At 41.3% G+C, this 18,363-nt stretch overlaps 1 protein-coding gene across 4 annotated transcripts in view; it reads left to right on the forward strand.

Annotated features, from left to right (window-relative positions):
* The window catches only part of GLI3 (GLI family zinc finger 3), a 211,004-nt gene that overhangs the window by 118,575 nt on the left and 74,066 nt on the right, over positions 1-18,363 (forward strand). The window lies entirely within an intron of this gene.

Genomic DNA, 18,363 nt, shown 5'->3' on the forward strand with positions numbered 1-18,363 from the left:
TCCTAACTACATGCCCAAGTACACACACAATATTTTACTAACAGTTTTTTTGGGTCAGTCCTCTATTACTGAATTGTAATTTCAGAGCAAAGTTGCCTGGAGGTAAGTAATAAATCTGTGTTGCAGTCTTCTTGGGCATTAGAGGAAAAGTGGGTATTTATAGAAAGAGAGAGTACAGAAACTTGTGATTTATTCCTCAGAATTTCTCTGATGCATCACTATTTACACCACAGTCAACCACATCATAAAATATACTCAAATATACGCTTAAATTTGCTGCTTAAAACCGTTGTAAGCTGAAGGTGGCAGGCTCAGACAGAGTCATTACATGGTCATCCTAGATTTTGCGGTGCAGTGAATAGTCTGCCTGGATGTTTTTGGGAGCTGGGGGAACGATCCTGATCCTTCTGAAGCTAGCAGGGAATTTGCCTTTGTCTTCAGTGCGAGGCAGACGGGGTAGGGAGCCCCAGGAGCTGTTGTAACCTGTATCAGCAGAGGACCGTCATCCGAAACCTGGGTACCGCCTGTGAGCCTTCGTGGAGGCCTCTGGATGCCGTGCCATGTGGGACACTGCCTGGCTGCGCTTGCTGTGCTGAGCCCTCTCCGGAGCCCGAGCCCCATGAACCCAGCCCATACCGTGACACCCTGCACCTGCGGGCAGGGCTTTTGGGTGGGTAGACCACTGTTCCCCACTTTGGGTGACAGTGGGAAATCGGGACTAGCAGCGTACACGGCTAAAAGTGCCAGGATTTCTGTATGAGCCCCAAAAGATGTTGAAAATGCCTGCTTCATCCCTCATTTGGCATTCAGCAGCAGTCCCCTCTGACGCCAAAATCAATGCCCCTTCTAAGGAAAGGTGCCGCACACCCCCGCTCCCCGCCATACCCTGCAATGCAGCGGTGATTCAGGCGGGACCGGCAGAGGCTTGTTAGGGATGAGGAGATCTTTGCGTGACCTGATACGACTGCAGGCAGCTGCTTTAGAAAGACACTCTGGTACCAGCCCAAGCGTTAAACTGAAAATTTCCTTGATAGCGGCTGCTTATTTTTCCAATAACTTCTGTCAATTCTTCTGCTCATTTGGTTTGTGTTGCCATTGGAATGATGAGCTGTAGTGGACCCTTGGAGCTCTTGTGGTTGGTGTAATTAAATGTAAATATGTAAATAAGTGGCTTAAAAAAAAAAATCTGTCATACTCCAACAGATTCTTTGTAGATGTTAAGGTTTGTCAGGCTTTTGCAGTTTTCAGGAATATGTTTTCATGTATGTATGAGGCAGACACCCAGCAGTTTTCTTGCAAGTTTCACAGAGCCTGGTGTGAGTGTCACTTAGGAATGTTAGATTTGGGATTGTTTGGAGCCATTACTTGAACTGCTGTCCTAACACCCATTTTTTAAAAAAAGAAAAAAAAAAAAATGAGAAAGAACTGGGTCTGAGAAGTTATTTGAGAATTCTGAGAGAAAATGGCAAGAATACCAGTCAGGATACAAATGTTTACCCACGGCTTCATCAATGACTTCATTGTATAGGTGGTTTTCACCTCAGCTTCATAATACTCTCAAATGTGTGTGTGTGAAATATAATTTAAAAAAGGGCAAAAATTTGGCATCATTCCAGTTATCCAGGCTCCAAGAAATGTGCTCCAGAACCTGTCAAGCCTTAGTGGAATTAGTTTAGGTGTAATACAAGTGCAGAAAAAAATGTGGAGAGAGCCTTGTCTGCATGATACCTACAACGTGTGCACATAATTTTGAACAATGGCCAAGTGAAACAGAAAAAAGAAAGGAGGAATTTTTAAGGTGTTACAGGGCTCTTATGTACTTTCAGCTCTAAAGATATATATGTATTTATATGTATAATTCTTGTAGTTTAATTGCTGATGGGCAGAACTGTTGTATCCCAAATTTCAGCCTGGAGCCAAATTTTATAACTGAGTTATAAACCCCTAAAATAAGGGTTTATGTTTATGATGGAATTGCTGACAGATGCTTATGTATAGTAGGACTAGCAGGCATTGCTGTAATTATGCTATCGTATCCTATCATTAAAGATTTCAATTGGAAGAGGTTTATAAATTGTTCTTCTTCTTAGATAAACCACCCTACATTAAGGCATCAACGATATGGTGCAGAATTAAATTAAAATCTCATAAAATGAAATATGTTCTGTATTAGCTGTTTGACACTTAATTTGCCTCTGAATGAGTAGAGGAAATCACAAATTAACCTGCCTTTTTTTTCCAGCCATGGCTTATTAGGTGTTAGAACAACTGCAATTACAGCCCAATAATAACCCCCAACCCTTATGAATATGTACTGAAATGTGTCACTTTGTGTTACCAAAACCTGTTTGTTAGGACTGTGTAGTTATCCTGAAATTTCTACAGTACATCTTTGGTTTGTACTTCAGGGAAGATGTATGAAACTTTTAAGTTGTTCTTTAGCAGCAACACATGAATGATGTAATTGGCGCTAGAGCTTGTTTTTTCCTTTTTTTTTTTTTTTTTTTTTTCCAAATTCAAGGCATGAATCTTAGTTGTAAAAAGTATTGCAGAAAACTGTAATTCAATTTTGCTACTTTTCATTGAACTAGCAAGTTAAATTACTTATTAAACATCATATGATTAAAGCACACCGAAAGAAGCATGGCTTTAGGAATCCCACTTCTCACTTTGTTTTTCTTTGTTGTTGTTTTTTGTCTAGCTCTTTCTTAATTTTCAAAATTGATTTCTAAAGTAAGGTACTAAAGGAGAAACTGAAGCTAAAGTATGTTTTGGTCCTTGACGTTTGCTATGCCATCCAGTAGAGTATGACGCCTTCTCTGATTGGTGTGCAGTGATTCAAAATCATGCTGCTGCTGAGGGTATTTATTTGGACATAAATTAATACTTTGAGCATGCTATTTTATTTCACTCCAAGAACCAAATCATAAATTTTTACTATCAGCCAACTTCCAGTCGCCTGATGTCTTTGTTGATGTTGGCTTTGTTGGAATGAGAGTTGTTAAGCAGTGAGCAGAGGAAGAATAAGGGTGTCTTGACTGTTTTTATGACAGTGCAAGTGTAAATAACTTTATAGTCCCGTAACTTTTAAAATCTGATTTAGCCATGATGAGAGTTTATATTAAAAAAAAAAAAAAAAGCTCCTAAGGCAGAGACAAACTTCTACTGACAGATTTAGCCACAGCAATTTAGGAAGTTACCACTCTTGGTCATTCATTTGTTCTCACACCTCTACCGAGTTGTGTTAGTAGGTTGCTCCCAATCTGCTTCATTGCAAAGTTGGGTTGGACAGCCTTTGAAAGTGACCTCACCTGGTTATTTCCAGGTGCTGTTAATGTGGCTGTGAAGGAAGCATGCTTCTGCAGTGGTGGGGCAGGGGACAACTGCCAGCTGGCAATATCAGGAATAGCTCCAGGGTGGTGGCCTGTGTACATCTCAGAGCGGTTAATGGACAAGTCGTAGGAGGCTAGTAGAAAGTTAAAGTTTCAGGGCTGAACATCCTACAAGATCATAGAATCATAGAATGCTTTGGGATGGAAGGGACCTTTAAAGGTTATCTAGTCCATCCTCCCTGCAATGGGCAGGGACATCTTCAACTAGATGAGGTTGCTCAGAGCCCCATCCAGCCTGGCCTTGAATGTTTCCAAGGATGGGGCATCTACTACCTCTCTGGGCAACCCATTCCAGTGTTTCACCACCCTCACTGTAGAAATTTCTTCCATATATCTAGTCTGAATCTACCCTCCTTTAGTTTAAAACCATTACCTCTTTCCCTGTGGCAGCAGGCCTTGCTGAAAAGACTATGCCCATCTTTCTTTTAGGCCCCCTGTAAGTGTTGAAAGGCTGCAATAAGGTCTCCCCGCAGCCTTCTCTTCTCCAGGCTGAACAACCCCGGCTCTTTGCCTTTCCTCATAGGAGAGGTGTTCCAAGATACACCATGCGTACTCCCAAAACATTCATCCATTTAGTCTCCATCTCTGTTTCATTTGCCATCCCATTTTACATTGCCATCCCATTTTACATTTGCCCTGGACTGTGAGTAAGGGAGCGTGAGCAGGTAAATCTAAGGGAAGGTGCACTGATGTTACCCATATGCTTACAGCCAGGGGAAGTTGCCCTTGAAAAGAGGAAGCTGGAAGGTAAAGCTGCTGTCTTGTAGTTTCCTAGGATCAAAGATACTCCAAGCTCCTTTTTTTCTAACTGCTGATTGAGGCTAGTGGCATCCGAGTTTGGCAGTCTTACTCCCTGAAATGATGCATGTGCGGATAAGTGTGCATGTGCCTAACACGAATGCCTTGAACAGATATTCTGAACTGTGTGAATGCGCCGGTACTGAAGCAAAGCATGTGTTTTGCTTGCAGTCAGCTTCAAGTTGATAAAAAGAGAGTCTAATTTTTGGATATGTTTTTTCATATCTAATTTATATAGACATCAGTTACACAAGGGTGGAAAGGAAAGGAAAGGAAAGTCAGGCCCAGACTCTCAGCTTTCATCAACCTCTGATTTTGGACCACGCATTACAATGAGGGATGTCCAAATGTGAGAAGATTAAAGCGTTGGCTCCGCAAAATATCTGTGATTACATGAGAGAAACTGCTTGCCATACGTTTGATAGGACGTTTAGGTTTTCCCAGCCCCATCACTGACATTTTGATTTTTCCTTTGTACTTTCATTCCTAAGCTCTTACTTCTTTTAAAAATCTCAGTGTTTAAACCTCTTAAATCTTTTACCTGCTGCTTTACCTCAGTGTACCTCTAAGCTGGAGACTTGACAAGGAGTCTGCCAGCTTGTCAGAGCATTCATTGATCCTTTCACAGTGGGAAGGAGAGCCCCACCCAGTGTGAAGAACATCACTCGTTGAGTTGGCTTTAATTACTTTAAAACTTGGAATGGGTTTTTATGGTTTAGCCAGGAGCCATCGAAGAAGAAAGACTGAGGAGCTCTTGGGACATGAAAAGATGACTGTAGTTACAGCTTTCCAAAAATCATCCATGTAAGTATTTTCTGTAAGCAGGGAGAAATCTTGTATTAAATGGGAAGCACCCCAAGAAACCTGCCCCTGGAAGTGGAGAAGTGCAGCATTGAGAATAAGCAGCTGCTAATAGCCTGGCAGATTTTTATAGCGAGTCTCTGAGAAGGAAGCGGCATGGTCTGGTGACTCTTTAAGGTTATTCAGAGTTTGTTATATCATAGAATCAGTTAGGTTGGAAAAGACCTTTAAGATCATCGAGTCCAACCCTAAATACGCCATGGATATGTGTGTGGTAGGCTCTGCAAGCAACATGTGTGGCTCTTAGTGACAGAACAGCACGGTGATGGTAATTCACAGAAGTAAAATAGCAGGGCCAGATGCCCGCACGTAAACTTCAGCAGATAGTTTTCATTCAGTGCCAGGCCTTTTACAAAGTGGGGAAGAGGGAGCCTGAGTCTAGACCAGAACTGCGATCTCTCACTCAGTATATAGTGTTGCATCATTCAAAATAGTGAATCAGTGTTTTGTTTAGCTGTTGGTACTTGTTTAGTAATATTTACGTTAAGACTTGCAGATCATAAATTCTCCTTTGCAAGCACACTTGCAGAGTAGCTTCAGAAACAGACTGTGTTTTTAAAAGCTGTCTGAAACTGGGAAGAGTTTGGAAAGCAAATTATTAGTGGCATATATTGAATTTCAGAAAAAAAAGGATATGATTATCTTAAATTTTTGATTCTGAGACACTTGGAAAAAAAGGTAAAAATGTAGGTAAAAATAGGTAAATACTTGTGAGTGTAGCTGTTTTACATTAGTTATGTTGGTTTATTTAGGTAAGTTGTAGTTAAAAGTTTTTGCACGCTCAATTCAGCTCTTATATTTCTCACAAGTTTGTTCTCTTCCTAGTAGGAAGAGAAATCTTATTTAAAAGTTCATTTCTGCTGGCAAATAAATTCTAGATCAAATAAGGATTCACTGCTAAAAATCATCGCCGGTTTTAGCAAGCACATTTACATGAAAGTCAACAGAATTGCCTCTAAGCGCACCAGATTACATTTGGTTCACATCATTCATCTGTTTCTGCGGCGGATAATACTTTGTGACATAATCATTTTCTCTGGAGTAGCTAATTGTAATGCCAAGGAACTACAGATTTATAAAGGAGAAACAATAGCAGCAGATAAACATTGCGTTAACAGAGGCTCTTTGTTCTTCTTGTACAGCCAGCTTGATTTTGGGATGGTTGGAAGAGTTACAGCGATTGAAGTAAGAGGAAAATTTTGATGAGGTTTTTAATGTAGAAGGAAAAGCTTGTAAAAAGCAATGGTTTGTTTTGTTAAAAATCCTTTGGTAGAAACTTTCCCCGAATCTTCCATTCATTTTTTTATGTCGAGAAAAGTGCTCGAGAGGCAGCAGCCCTCAGCCTTAATGGGAAAGGCATGCTTTCCCCGGCGGGCTGCTGGCTGACCACCTCTCATGATACAGTCACTCGGTAGCAGCAACAGCTCTCAGGGCAACTTCCCGGGGCGATGCGGAGGGAGAAAAAGAGGGGAAAGCCCTCGGTGGTCCTCAGGAACGCTCCTCTGCTGGTCTTAAGGGAATCAGTTGCCTGAGCCCCACCTGAGAGGCAGAATGGCGCAGGTTTGTCTGGTAGGACCCAAGCCCAGTGAAAGGAGTTCTTGAAGAGGTTTGTACGGATTATGTTGTTGCAGAGAAACAGCATCTAGGTGTATCAGCAGTAAGGTATCTGTCGGCACTAGACAGTATAGCCACTTAACTGATTTACCCCATCTGGGCAGTTAACAGTGCTTAGATGAATTCTCGGCTGCCAGTGAGAAGTGGTTCCCTAGGGCAGGCGTTCAAACCAGCATGAATTAAGAGATGATGGAAGCAAAATGAATGGCCAGCAAAGTCACGCCTCGGGACACTGTATTGTATGGAACGTTTTTCTGTAGGCTGAGGAATAACTAGTCATGACTGAGCTTTTGGGGCACTCCGTGTGCACGGATGTGTTTACAAATGTGCCTATTTGTGTGTGTGTGCATCTTTACATAATAGTGTGAATATCTTTGCCTGCATTTATCATGGACTGAGTGATTCTAGATCTTTACAGTTAAAACTAATGGAAGGATCTACAGAGAGTCTGAGAAAGATGGAAAATTAGAGGGAAAAGGTGAACAAAACAAGTAGGAAAAATGTTCATGGGCAAAAACATTGAGAACATGTGGATCATTACCTTAATTTAACATTTAACCAAAAATACATATAATAGCTGCAATGCTAGAGTTCTGCTGCTTGAAATTTCTATTATCTCATTCTGTTATCAGCCGCAAAGAATGCGAGCTCTAAATATAGTGCACATTCAGAGGCTCTGAGCCTGTGGTTTCTTGGACAAAATTCCTGTGTTCTTTGTGCTGTAGTCAGCAGTATTAGTCGAGTGAGCAGATATTGACTGTGGTATTCACGTGCAGTGAACCAGAAGCAAGCCAACTCTATAGAGGCTGCTGTCAAACTTGTTGCAGTGGCCTGTGAGGTACTGGACTGTGACAGACTCCTTTTTTTTCAGTACAATTCTTCCACTCATGTTAAATCTTGCTTCAAAGAGAACTGAAATGTTACAGTCTTAGCGTTCGTTCTTTCTTTCTTTCTTTCTTTCTCTTTTTTTGCTTTCTTTTTTTTAAAGTGTACTGGTGAGATTTCTGTGTTGTGAATTGGAAGTCTCTAAAGTGAGAGTAGGTATAAACTGGATGAAATGCGAGCAATGAGTACATCTGCAGTGTAGGAGCACAGAGCATCTTCATCATACTCTCACACAATCTTTCCCTGACTTAGATTTTCTCCTCCCCCAACAAAGGCATCGTGTCCTATGCTCTTGGAGTATGGATTGAATTTAGTTCAGACTTTTTTCCCAAAGGAAGAAAAAGCAGAAGTTTAAATAACACCTTGTTTCCCTTTTTGTTACCCCTTACTCAACCCACTATATGTTTTTTTTATATTGATATATATATGTGTGTGAGTGTATGTTTATGTCTACATTTGTATGTTTGTAACAGAAAGCAGGCTCTTGAGCTGGTGTCAGCTGTGCTTCTGAGATGCAGGAGACTAACTAGCTGCCCCTTGCATAGTCTCTATTACATGATGGTAGGAAAAAAAAAAAAAGGCAAGACCCTAATTCCACCCAGAGGAATGTGCTCAACGGGTGTTTTATCTGTGTGCCTCAGGGTAGGCTGGGCCAATGTTTGTGACTGATGTTATCAATTAATAGAGGAAATGATTTAAAGAAAAATGTTATGCTGTTTGATTTTTGCTCTTAGAATGCTTTAGGTGACCAAGGAAGGACTTGGGACCTTTTTTTAGAAGAAGGTTTTCATTGAAGCTGGGCCCTATGAAGTTGCCATTAGAGACCAGACAAGAATATATTGCTTAGTCCCTTCCAGCACTGAATGTGTAGGTCTGATCCTGAAATAGATTATGACTGCATTTATAGTTAACTTTACAGGGTTATTGGACATTTTCTGGAGACCCCACAGAGGTTAGACACAGAGGCAAAACATCCTGAGGCCCATGAACCAGAAATACAAAGCTTCCGAAGGAACGAACTGACCCATCTTCTTCTTGAAAGCATTATTTATGAGGTGCTGTGACCATTGGTGTTAAGGATCAACAGAAAACTAGGGAGTATTTTGCATGAGGGAGAATTTCTAAACATATCAGATTTAAATGGCTATCTCTTTAAAGATACAGATCTTTCAGTCCTGTATCTCCTGTTGAAATTCAGCCTAGATTTATCACGCCTTTTCCACTGGCCTGTGGAAGAAAAGATTGATAGTCTAGTCCAGTTTATAGAGGCCACCAACGCAAATAGCCCCATTTACCAACATTGTAGACAGATTTGGCAGGGCAGGGGGCAGGAGCTGAATAATCAGGGGCAATCAGGTGTTCTCTGCTTCACCCTGGAAGATCACTATCAGCGTACATCATCAAGACAGTACCAAGAAAGCTCACGTAGCTGCCTCTGTCTTCGTTTGCCGTACTTGTTCTTCCGACGTCAGTCTTCCATCCTGACGTCTTTTGTGGGAACTGCGATTCTACTCCTGTGATCAGATTGAATTACAAAGGTGCTGACGTAGCAAACGTGTGGGTAGGTCGTCCTGCTGGCGCAGGTGCGTCCGGCGTTGTCCAGTTTGTTCCCTTTTGTGGTTTTCATCTGCACGCCTAGCTACCTGTCCTGTTTAGGGAACTAATAATGCTTCCAGCATTTAGATAGCGCATTTACTTCAAAGACTTCCACATTGAATTTACTACTTCTCTAAAAAAATGTGCAGCCAGAACATTCATTTGCTTTACACTTAATGCTCCTTTTTCACAGATTTCTCCCCACAGCCACATTAGAAGTGGTGTTCCCACCCATTTCTGGTTCTTGAGGTTGTTCAAATTTACAGCTTTGCCCAAGGAATGCTTTTTTAACTCCAGTTTTGCACACAAATAGAGCAAGAACAGCAGTGTGAAGTCTTTGTCTCTTGTTTCTTCCGATGGCTGTAGTGTTCCAGCCATTATATGTATTCACCATTTGTGAGAACTGACTTTTAGTGCAGATTACGTAGCACTACAATGGCTTTCAGTGCCTGCAGGATCAAATAAGGAAGCTGGCCTGGCTGACACAAAACTTCTTAGCCTAACACGAGAACTGAGTGTTTCCCCATTCTCATTTGATTGCACCCCAGCCAGCCCCTGCACCTAGACCTTTGATACTGGCAGAGAAAATGGGAGAAGCTCGGAAGCAGTTGTGTTTTCATAGGGTCACTGCTTGACTCATAGTCGTGGATACAGCATACACAAGTACCGCACACCTGCTACCGTCACTGAGGTGCGCTCTCAAAATTACTTTTCTTCCCCAAATCAACTGTCATGGATTTGTCGGGGAGGGGGTTGGGGGGAGGGCATTTCAGAAAATAGTCTATGTATTTTACACAGAAATGCATGTACAGAAATTTTTATACAGACATTTCTGTACCTCTGTATATTTTTTTTTTTTTATGCAAGTAAGGTGAGAAATTCTCGCTGGTACTCTCTGTTCACTAATAGTCACTAATCCTTGTGAATATCAATTTTGGGATGTCTGCTAATGTTAGTACGGAGATGTGAAGCAAATCCAGCCATACCTCAACTGAAATGATTAATGTTGAACCTTCACGTCACCATTTCTGTCAGGATTGTAGTCATTTAAAGTTAAAGTTGTAGTCAAATGTTCTGTTCACAACAAGATTTAGGTAGCAAGTGCAATATGAGAGACATTCAGTCACTGAATTTGTCTTTTGCTATTGTCAACTCGCTTTTGTTTTAAACTGCTAAGATCTTACTTTAGCATGTAAAATTAGAATTGAAGGAAAGCTTTCTCTCTTCCCCCAAGTCTCATTTTTGTAATACTGTGGACGTGACTTACAGTGGGCACTGGAAATGAAAGCTGAGGAGTTTGTTTTGCTTTGGTTTTGAATTTGGAAAAAGAATGTTTCTTGGCATCACATTGACGAGTGTTTACTTGAGGTAATGTGAGAGGCTTTTTGGGTGCTTTGCAGGAGAAGGAATGCCTGCCTTAGCAGGAGGAAGGAGTTAAGGGAAGAAGAGGAGCTGAAATTTGCTGAAACGATAGTTAGTGTGGCATTCTCCGGTGCCAGGTAGGGAGGGCTTAGAAAAATCATCAGTGAATGAATGAAATGAGGAGAGAGGTACTTAAGTACTGAAAGTGCTAAAAGCTGCATTCTCTAAAAATTTTAAAATATTAAATTATGGGAGTAAAAAAACATTAGTTTGAAAATACTTTTTTTTGAGAGAACAGAGTGTTTTTGAAATATCGTTTGATTTCAAAGTTTGATTTTACTATCACGGGTCATACCCATCACAAGAAAAACTTCCTGTGAATACCACATGAGTTTTGTTGAGATTTAGGACCAGCCTCAAGCTCTTCTTTCTGGTCAGGTAATCCCCCTGGTGGATGCAGTAATCTGGTCCTCACGCTGCGACAGTGGATCCCAATTAGCAATGCTGTTTTTCCACTGAGAGTATTGCTGCACATAGGCAGGAGCGCTCTTTGCATTCAGGCTGCATCTTCTTCTGGTCTAGTAGAGAGAGAAATCAGGAGTAATTGTAGAAACCATTTCAACTCTCTTCTTAGCTTTGTACCAGTTGGATGTTTTTCTTCTTCTCCCAGTCATGCATACACGTAGGTATGTGCACTTTCTCTGTTCTGAATAATGACTTCAAGGTTATTTTTTAAAGACCTTCAGGCATTTTCTGCGTGTTTTTGAACCAGTGCACCGTTCACCGGTGTATTTCTTGTATAGAGGTCGTCTTTGATGAGGTTTTTGACATACGCACCCACTGAAGTTTCAGTGTACTCAAGCATCAGAAAAGCCACTATTTGAGTGTCTTTGTTTTCTTTGTTGAACTGTTTATTTTGCTTTCTTCCCACACAGTTCCCTGGCCTCGCTCTGACAACTGCTTTTCTGCATGAATTACATTCCGCGGGGCCGCAAGTCTCCTAATTCTTCCAGTCGATTTGATTCCTGCCTGTGTGATTAGTCCTCTGCTCCAACACACAGTTGGTCTTTGCCAAGCAAACTGCTTGCTAAGTGCCTTTAACATGAAGACCTAACTACATTTTTTAACCTCATTAGCGTGTAGGGCACTGCTTCATTCCAGCTTAATAACATGGCCTCTATTGAATCATCACTAGCTCTAAAACAGGTTACAAAAAGGTTACATAAGTTGTCTGGTTTTCTTTTTGTATGACTGTTCTTTTGCTGGATAACAGTTTCTTTCAGCACATGTCCAGTTTTAGCGTGTAAGTTGCTTTTTGAAAGGTGACCCATCAGTTCTGCTCAGATGGATTTGTGATGCTGAGAAATTCCATATTTTTATGTTAAAAAAGAAACTCAGCACCTATTTGGAAACAGCAAATCGAAGTAGTGAAATGGGTAAGAAAATGTGGCTTTGGGAGAAGAAAGGAAGAGGACTTAGGGGAGCTGATAAAATTTTCTTAACTTGTTTCAGCTTTAGAATTACAAAGATCTCATCTTCCCCAGTTTAAATACAGACTTCTCACCGTAACACTGAATGTACAGCAATACGGCCACAGTCTGCCTTGGTTCACTTTGTCTCATGGGATCAATTTTTAGCTGAATGTATCATCACTGAAATTTAGATTTCAGTTGCAATTGTGCGTAAACTCGAATGGACAAGATCTTACAGGACTTCCAAATGTTGAAAAGGCAGTAAAAAAAAAAAAAAAAATAGAGGTCTCCTAAGAAGACAGCATCACCAGGGAGCCGGGGGAAGAAAGGAGGCACTGGGTCACATGCCACTTGCGATGGTGCATTTGTGCAGTTGCATAGCACAGCCACTCAGAGGGTGAGACTTCATGATTAATGGTGTTTATTCTTGACAGAAGCCTCCTTTATTTATCTGCAATACAGTTTAGTGATTTTATCAGTCACCTGAATGAAAAATATTCAGTCATACCAATATTGCAGTGTAAATTGAGTAGAGTCACTTTTTATTATATCTTTCAGCCTTATCATCTGCACAGTAATTTTCTAGCAGGGGTTTGATACAGAAAGGCTGGATTTAGCTGTACTTGACACAAAGCCTCTTCAATTTCCCCTAAAAGTTCAGGCTACTCTTAGAAATGCGTATAAATATATATATATAAAACCCTCTTATCCAAGCAATTTCAGGATTTGAAAGAATAAAGATAAAATGCGCAAACCTGGATGTGAGAAATGTTGTTCATATGAAAACATCTAATAGCTCTGAAGCCAGTGGTGAAATGCTCTTTAGTGTTTAAGCTTGTGGCTTAGTGCAGTTCTTTTTGCATGGCTACGTAGTCTGACTTTCTTCTAATCAATCATCATCCAACTCCAATCAGCATACAGGCAGAGCCTATCGTTCATCCTGGGTGTAATTTCAGAGTTGAAGACTATAATGGCCACATACAGCACATTAGTCACTGCGATAACAGCTAGTGGCACTCCTGAGGAAGGGGGAGGACGGGGGAGAAGGGGAATAAAATTCTTCTCATTCTCCCAGTGCATTAGTGAAATAGGAGCAAATGTTAAACAAATGTTTATTCAATTAGCTGACTTAACAGCATTAAGTGTGAGAAGGCTTCTGACACTCCTTTGACCCTCTCTTTTGCGGGAGGAGAGGAAGGGGAAAAGGAAGGAAGAAAGGGATACATGAATGCCGTCAGGATTTATATATGCCCACATATTTGTATGATGGTGCTGCTGTGGTTAAACACTTCAAGAGACGGCAGGCCTTGCCTGTAACCGAGAGGAGGCTAAAATTTGAATAGCAAATGAGACCACCTCTAGAGCATCAAAAGAGAATTGCAGAGCAGGGAAGTTTTCTGTAGGAACGCAGTGGGTAATTTCACTGTCCGGTCTGTTATTAATAACAACAGATAACGAGTATGCTGTAGACCTTTTAGATTTCCCTGCTCCACTTTGTGCTACAACATGGTTTGAAGTGGGAATAGTATGTGGAGGTCCATGGCAGTCTCTCCTCTAATATGTAGCAACACTTTTCCAAGGTTTATTCGAATAACATTTGGTTGTCGTGTGCATCTGTGTTATATTCATGATCATGAGTTCTGCATCAAATGCAACATTAATACATTATCCTTGGTATATTAATGACCACAAGTCAATAGACTTGGAACCAGCTGAAGACAGGGGAGGAAAAATTTACCAGCACTGAGACTGGGGGTGCTGTGCAGGTATTGGGTCTTACCCTACTTACAGTTCATAGAAGTCAGTGTGAACTGAGCAAGTAGGGCTCTACCAGAAGCAAATGATCACAGCATATCTTGTTAGCATTACTTTTATTTACTGTTTACATTGCTGCAACACCCACCGGTTCTGTGCACGGTCAGAGCTCTGCTGAGTATTGTGCAAATACAAGGAGCTCTGCCAGCAAGAGCTCATGGTCAGGCCGCTTTGGCAAATGAACTCTGGTGAGTGACTCTGATGGCCTCGGGGGTTACCAGCCCCAGCTGTTTTCCTTGCCCGGAAGATTATCCCTTGTCCATCAGCACGGTCAGACAGTGTGCCTTTGCCCCATTTACAGCCTGGCAACTTTGCTCTGGCTCACTGAAATCAGGCACTGAAGTGGTTAGAGGCAGAGATGTGCTGCCTGTGCTGGGGGGGCACCAGCTGTGTAGTTGGGGGCAGTAAAAGCTTAGTCAACTGCCGCAAAATTTGCAAGAGGACGTCCGCTAGAAGCCTAAAAGGCAAGTGGCGTTTGGATGGAGGAATTATAGTTGGTCACGTTTTTGTATGTTTGGACCCTTTATTTGTACAAGCAAATAATTTGCCGAGCAAATCCATGTAATCCTTCCCCTGGTCACCAATTTCTTTGCAGCAGTCCTGAGAAGGATTTGGAGGAAGGAGGCAAGCTGGGATGCTCAGTATGCAAAGGCCGAGTGGACAGTATTTCAGAGGAGTGCTGGGAGGCAGTGACAGCGGTTGGTGGCGGGATGGAAGGAAGAGGAAAAGGAGAGGCAGGTTGTTGTGGGGAGATTGCCATCATGTGAGGAGGAGAACAAGAAGCCTGGGCTTGACTTGGAGAAACACTGGGAGACAGTACATGGTTTTATTTGCATTTGCATTTTTATTTGCAAAAAAGAAGAAAAAAAAAAACAGTCAAAACTGTATCTATCATCATACACATTTAAGGAATACATGTCAAGACTCGTGTGATGAAATGAGTATACCTTGACTCAGGGGCATCTGAAGCAGCAGTTGCTTACTGTAGTCAATAGGGGTGTTTCTGTGGGCTGAAAGTCACCAGTGTTACAGCTGACCTTATGTAAACAAAATGTTAAATAATGGAATTCATTGCTTTTTACAGTGTAAACTCTTCTTAAGGGAATCCATAAGCTGATGGTTGGGTTATTTATGAAGTAGTACACGTAGCAGAGGGTGTATGTAAAAAAGCTGGGTCTGCATTCAGGCAGTCCGTCAGTTGAAAAACAGGAATACAGTCCCTGACTAAGGATTTAGTGCCTTGATTAATGTAGCCAATTTTTAACTGTTACTACATGATGTTAACACTTCCCAAAGAAGGAAAGGAGAACCAGAGTAATATTCTTTTGTTGTGGGTTATCAGCTAATTGTCGTGCATGATTTCCAGCACCATGAACATTTCTTGTGCATTCATTTGTGTCTTTTTTTTTTCCTGCAACGATACCTTTTAACTTTATGAGGGAGAAACATTTTGTTCTAACCTAAAGTGAGGTTATTTGTATATTTTAGGAATTTACATTCTAGAACTGCACACGTTTTGTGAGGCATCTTCCTTGCCTCAAAGAAAAAATACTAATAACATAGTATCTCTTGGTTTGACCTTTCCACTGTAGATACCAAGCATTTTCTGAGTGCTTTACCACAGTTTTACAGATGGGGAAACAGCGAATGAGGAAGTCAACAAACTTGTCCATGGTGGCACAGCAGATAAGTGATGGAAACCAAACCAGAGCCTGTGTGCCTTAAACCCTGATCTAGCTCCTCTTATGTTTAAGCTACATAGACACTGACCCGTTCATGATTTATTTGTACATATATCTGAATGAATGGAAGGTTGCTACCAAATGCAATTCTGTGACTTATTTCCCCATACTGACTACAGTTCCAGTGTGAATTTTAGAGGAAAAGTGAGCAAAATATTGATTAGGTGTTGGAACATGGAAAGGAGTATAGGAAATCAAGGTTCTTTCTCATATTGGGACTTAACTGTGTTCTCATTTTCCCTCTTCTTCATTTGCAACACTAAGAAAATACAGTTAACAGTGCTTACCTTTTTGTAGCACTTGAGCTCTTTTACGTGAAGCGTGCTCTGACGTTTCCATGTTTTCAATGAATTGTAATTCTTTAAATGTTCAAAATAATTTGCTTAGTTTTCCTAAGTCCAAGAATGCAATACAGCAGCTTTGAGGCAGTGAGTGATTTTAGGGGAATGGACTGCCTATTTTAAGACACAATTTCTGAAAAAAAATTAAGTATTAAAAGATGATATCATTGATTTCCCATACTATATATTTATGGGTTTGATTATTTACAAATTCAATTAGAAGTGCAAAAAGAAAAGGGACTGTGGAATTGCATTTTAAAAATACTCAGTGCTGGCCTCACTCTCCTTGCATTGAAGTCAGTGGAAGCTTTACTGGTGGCTCTCGGGGAGAGCAGAATTGGGTCAGCTTATGAAGACCATGTCCGTGATCACTTACGGATTTTATCAACTAAATCAGTGGACAGTTTCCCGTCAATTGCAGTTTATATAGGGTTGAACCCTACAATAGCAGCTAAAGATTTTGAGAAGCAGGATGATTATTTGACAATTTTTCCGTATCATTTTAGGTGTATAGTTAGCTGCCTGAGCCCGATTTATCAAGCACCTACAACTGCATATGTGCTTGTAACAGTGAGGAGTAACTTGATCATTTGGGCTAATCATAACTATTAGAATTGTTCTCACTTGTATTTTCAGGATCAAGCCTTACTTTCTTAAAGCTCAGCTTTCTTAGTATAAAAACCATTTTTTAGCCAGTCGTTGACTGCTGGTGCTGAAGGGTCATTCTGTACCAGCACCTATAGCATTAAACAAACAATACTCATTTAATGTGGGAGATATTACCAAAGGAATTGAGCCATGTGCTTTGAAATAGGAGTCACTACATAACGAGAAGGTCCTTATTGTTTGTTCATCTTCCAGGATCTACTAGAAATAAAAGAGTTAATGTTTTGGGGACAGCCATCAGAAGATTATTCCAGAAAAAGAAAAAAGAAAAGGATCATAGGCAGTTTAATGAGTTTAACATTTTTCAATTCGCCAGGCAGGGCTGAATTGAACAGGTATCAGAGAAACAGTGTGGATATCATTGGTATGAGAGTTATGCCATCAATGCTTGCTCCAGCATTGAATAACGTACTGTTAAATGATTAAATATCGAGGTTTGAACTTTGACACTTTCATAATATAACAAGATGGATGAAAAGGCAATAATAAATTAGGTTATGTTACAATATTTCATCCCACTTCGTTGACAAGCTTTGTTCTGTGAGATAGATTATTGTTCCATCTGTAACCTCAGTTCAGTGTCATATTTACAATGTTATAGTTAAGGATCACTTGCTGTTTTCAATATAAATGTATTTTTCAACAGATTCATAAAAGAGCCATTTAAAAATTTATCAGGACAAAACTTGGCATTAAAATTTCCAGTCCTGGAGTTATAGTTTCCTTTAAAATCAGGAAATGCTTAAATTGCCATGATTTCTTTTTTTTAAGATAGGTTGTGCTTAGAAGAGGTTTTTGCCCAAGCACAGCTTAAAGCTATTTGGAAACCATTTGTGACAGATCACTTCTCAAACACCAAACCAACCTCAAAATTTCCATCCAGACTTTCCTGCGACACAGACCTTTGCAGCTGTCTTGAGTGGCTTTACATCTGCTTCCAGAATACATTGCTATTGAAGAGCACTCTCTGACAAGCATGGGGGTCGCAGTACACCCCAGGGCCTGCTGTACTTTTCACAGTTGGAAGAGATGCAAGAACAGGGACAACGTGCGTTGTATTGATATTCTGGCATGCCTTAGAGAAGTTCAAGGACTCCAAAGCAAAGAAACCCAGTGTGAGGACCCTGAGGCCACTAATAGGCCATAATTGCCTTGAACAGCCTCACCTGGGACCTACACCCACACCCCATGCACCCAGGAGCCCCTTTTAAGCTCAGCCCTGGGGCCTTCAGTTCCTGTCTGAGCTATGTTGTAGGTAGTGCCTGTCTCTGGTCCTGCTCCTGGCTGAGCTTGGGACCTGCACTGTAGGTACCCGTTCTCCTGGATAGACCCCTCAGAGCTATGGTGTAGCTTCTCTCCTGTCGTGTCTTTGGCCCTATCTCCTTCTGCACTTGACTGGTCCCCCCCAGACCTGGTTTGTCACTTTGCCTTGTCTCAGACTGCTGATAGACCCTGTTAGCAGCACCTGGCTCTGGTCACTCAGCTCAGGTCTGGTGGCATGGAGCGCATTGCCTGTGCTGGGGTTAACCTTGGCTCCTGGCTTGGCTTGCCTTCCCTTAGAGAGCTGCTGGCCTTTGCTGCTCCCCAGCACCCTGGACTGGGTCTCTTTTCTTCCCATCCCCTCCTCTTCTTCAGCTCCTGGGCTAACCACCCTTACTGAGTTACAAGGGTAAATCCATGTAAGATGGTTTCATGGTACTTTGAGCTGGTCCTGTGCCTGGCTCTTCACTACGTCTATGTGATAAAACTGTGTGACTTAGTTGGGAAGGGGGTGAAAAAAGGAGAATGGGAAATTGGAGTTCAATGTTCTTGTTTTGTT

Source organism: Nipponia nippon, unplaced genomic scaffold, assembly GCF_047370975.1.
Source record: "Nipponia nippon isolate SJK-2023a ecotype South Korea unplaced genomic scaffold, ASM4737097v1 scaffold_1, whole genome shotgun sequence".
Classification (NCBI taxonomy): Eukaryota; Metazoa; Chordata; class Aves; order Pelecaniformes; family Threskiornithidae; genus Nipponia; species Nipponia nippon.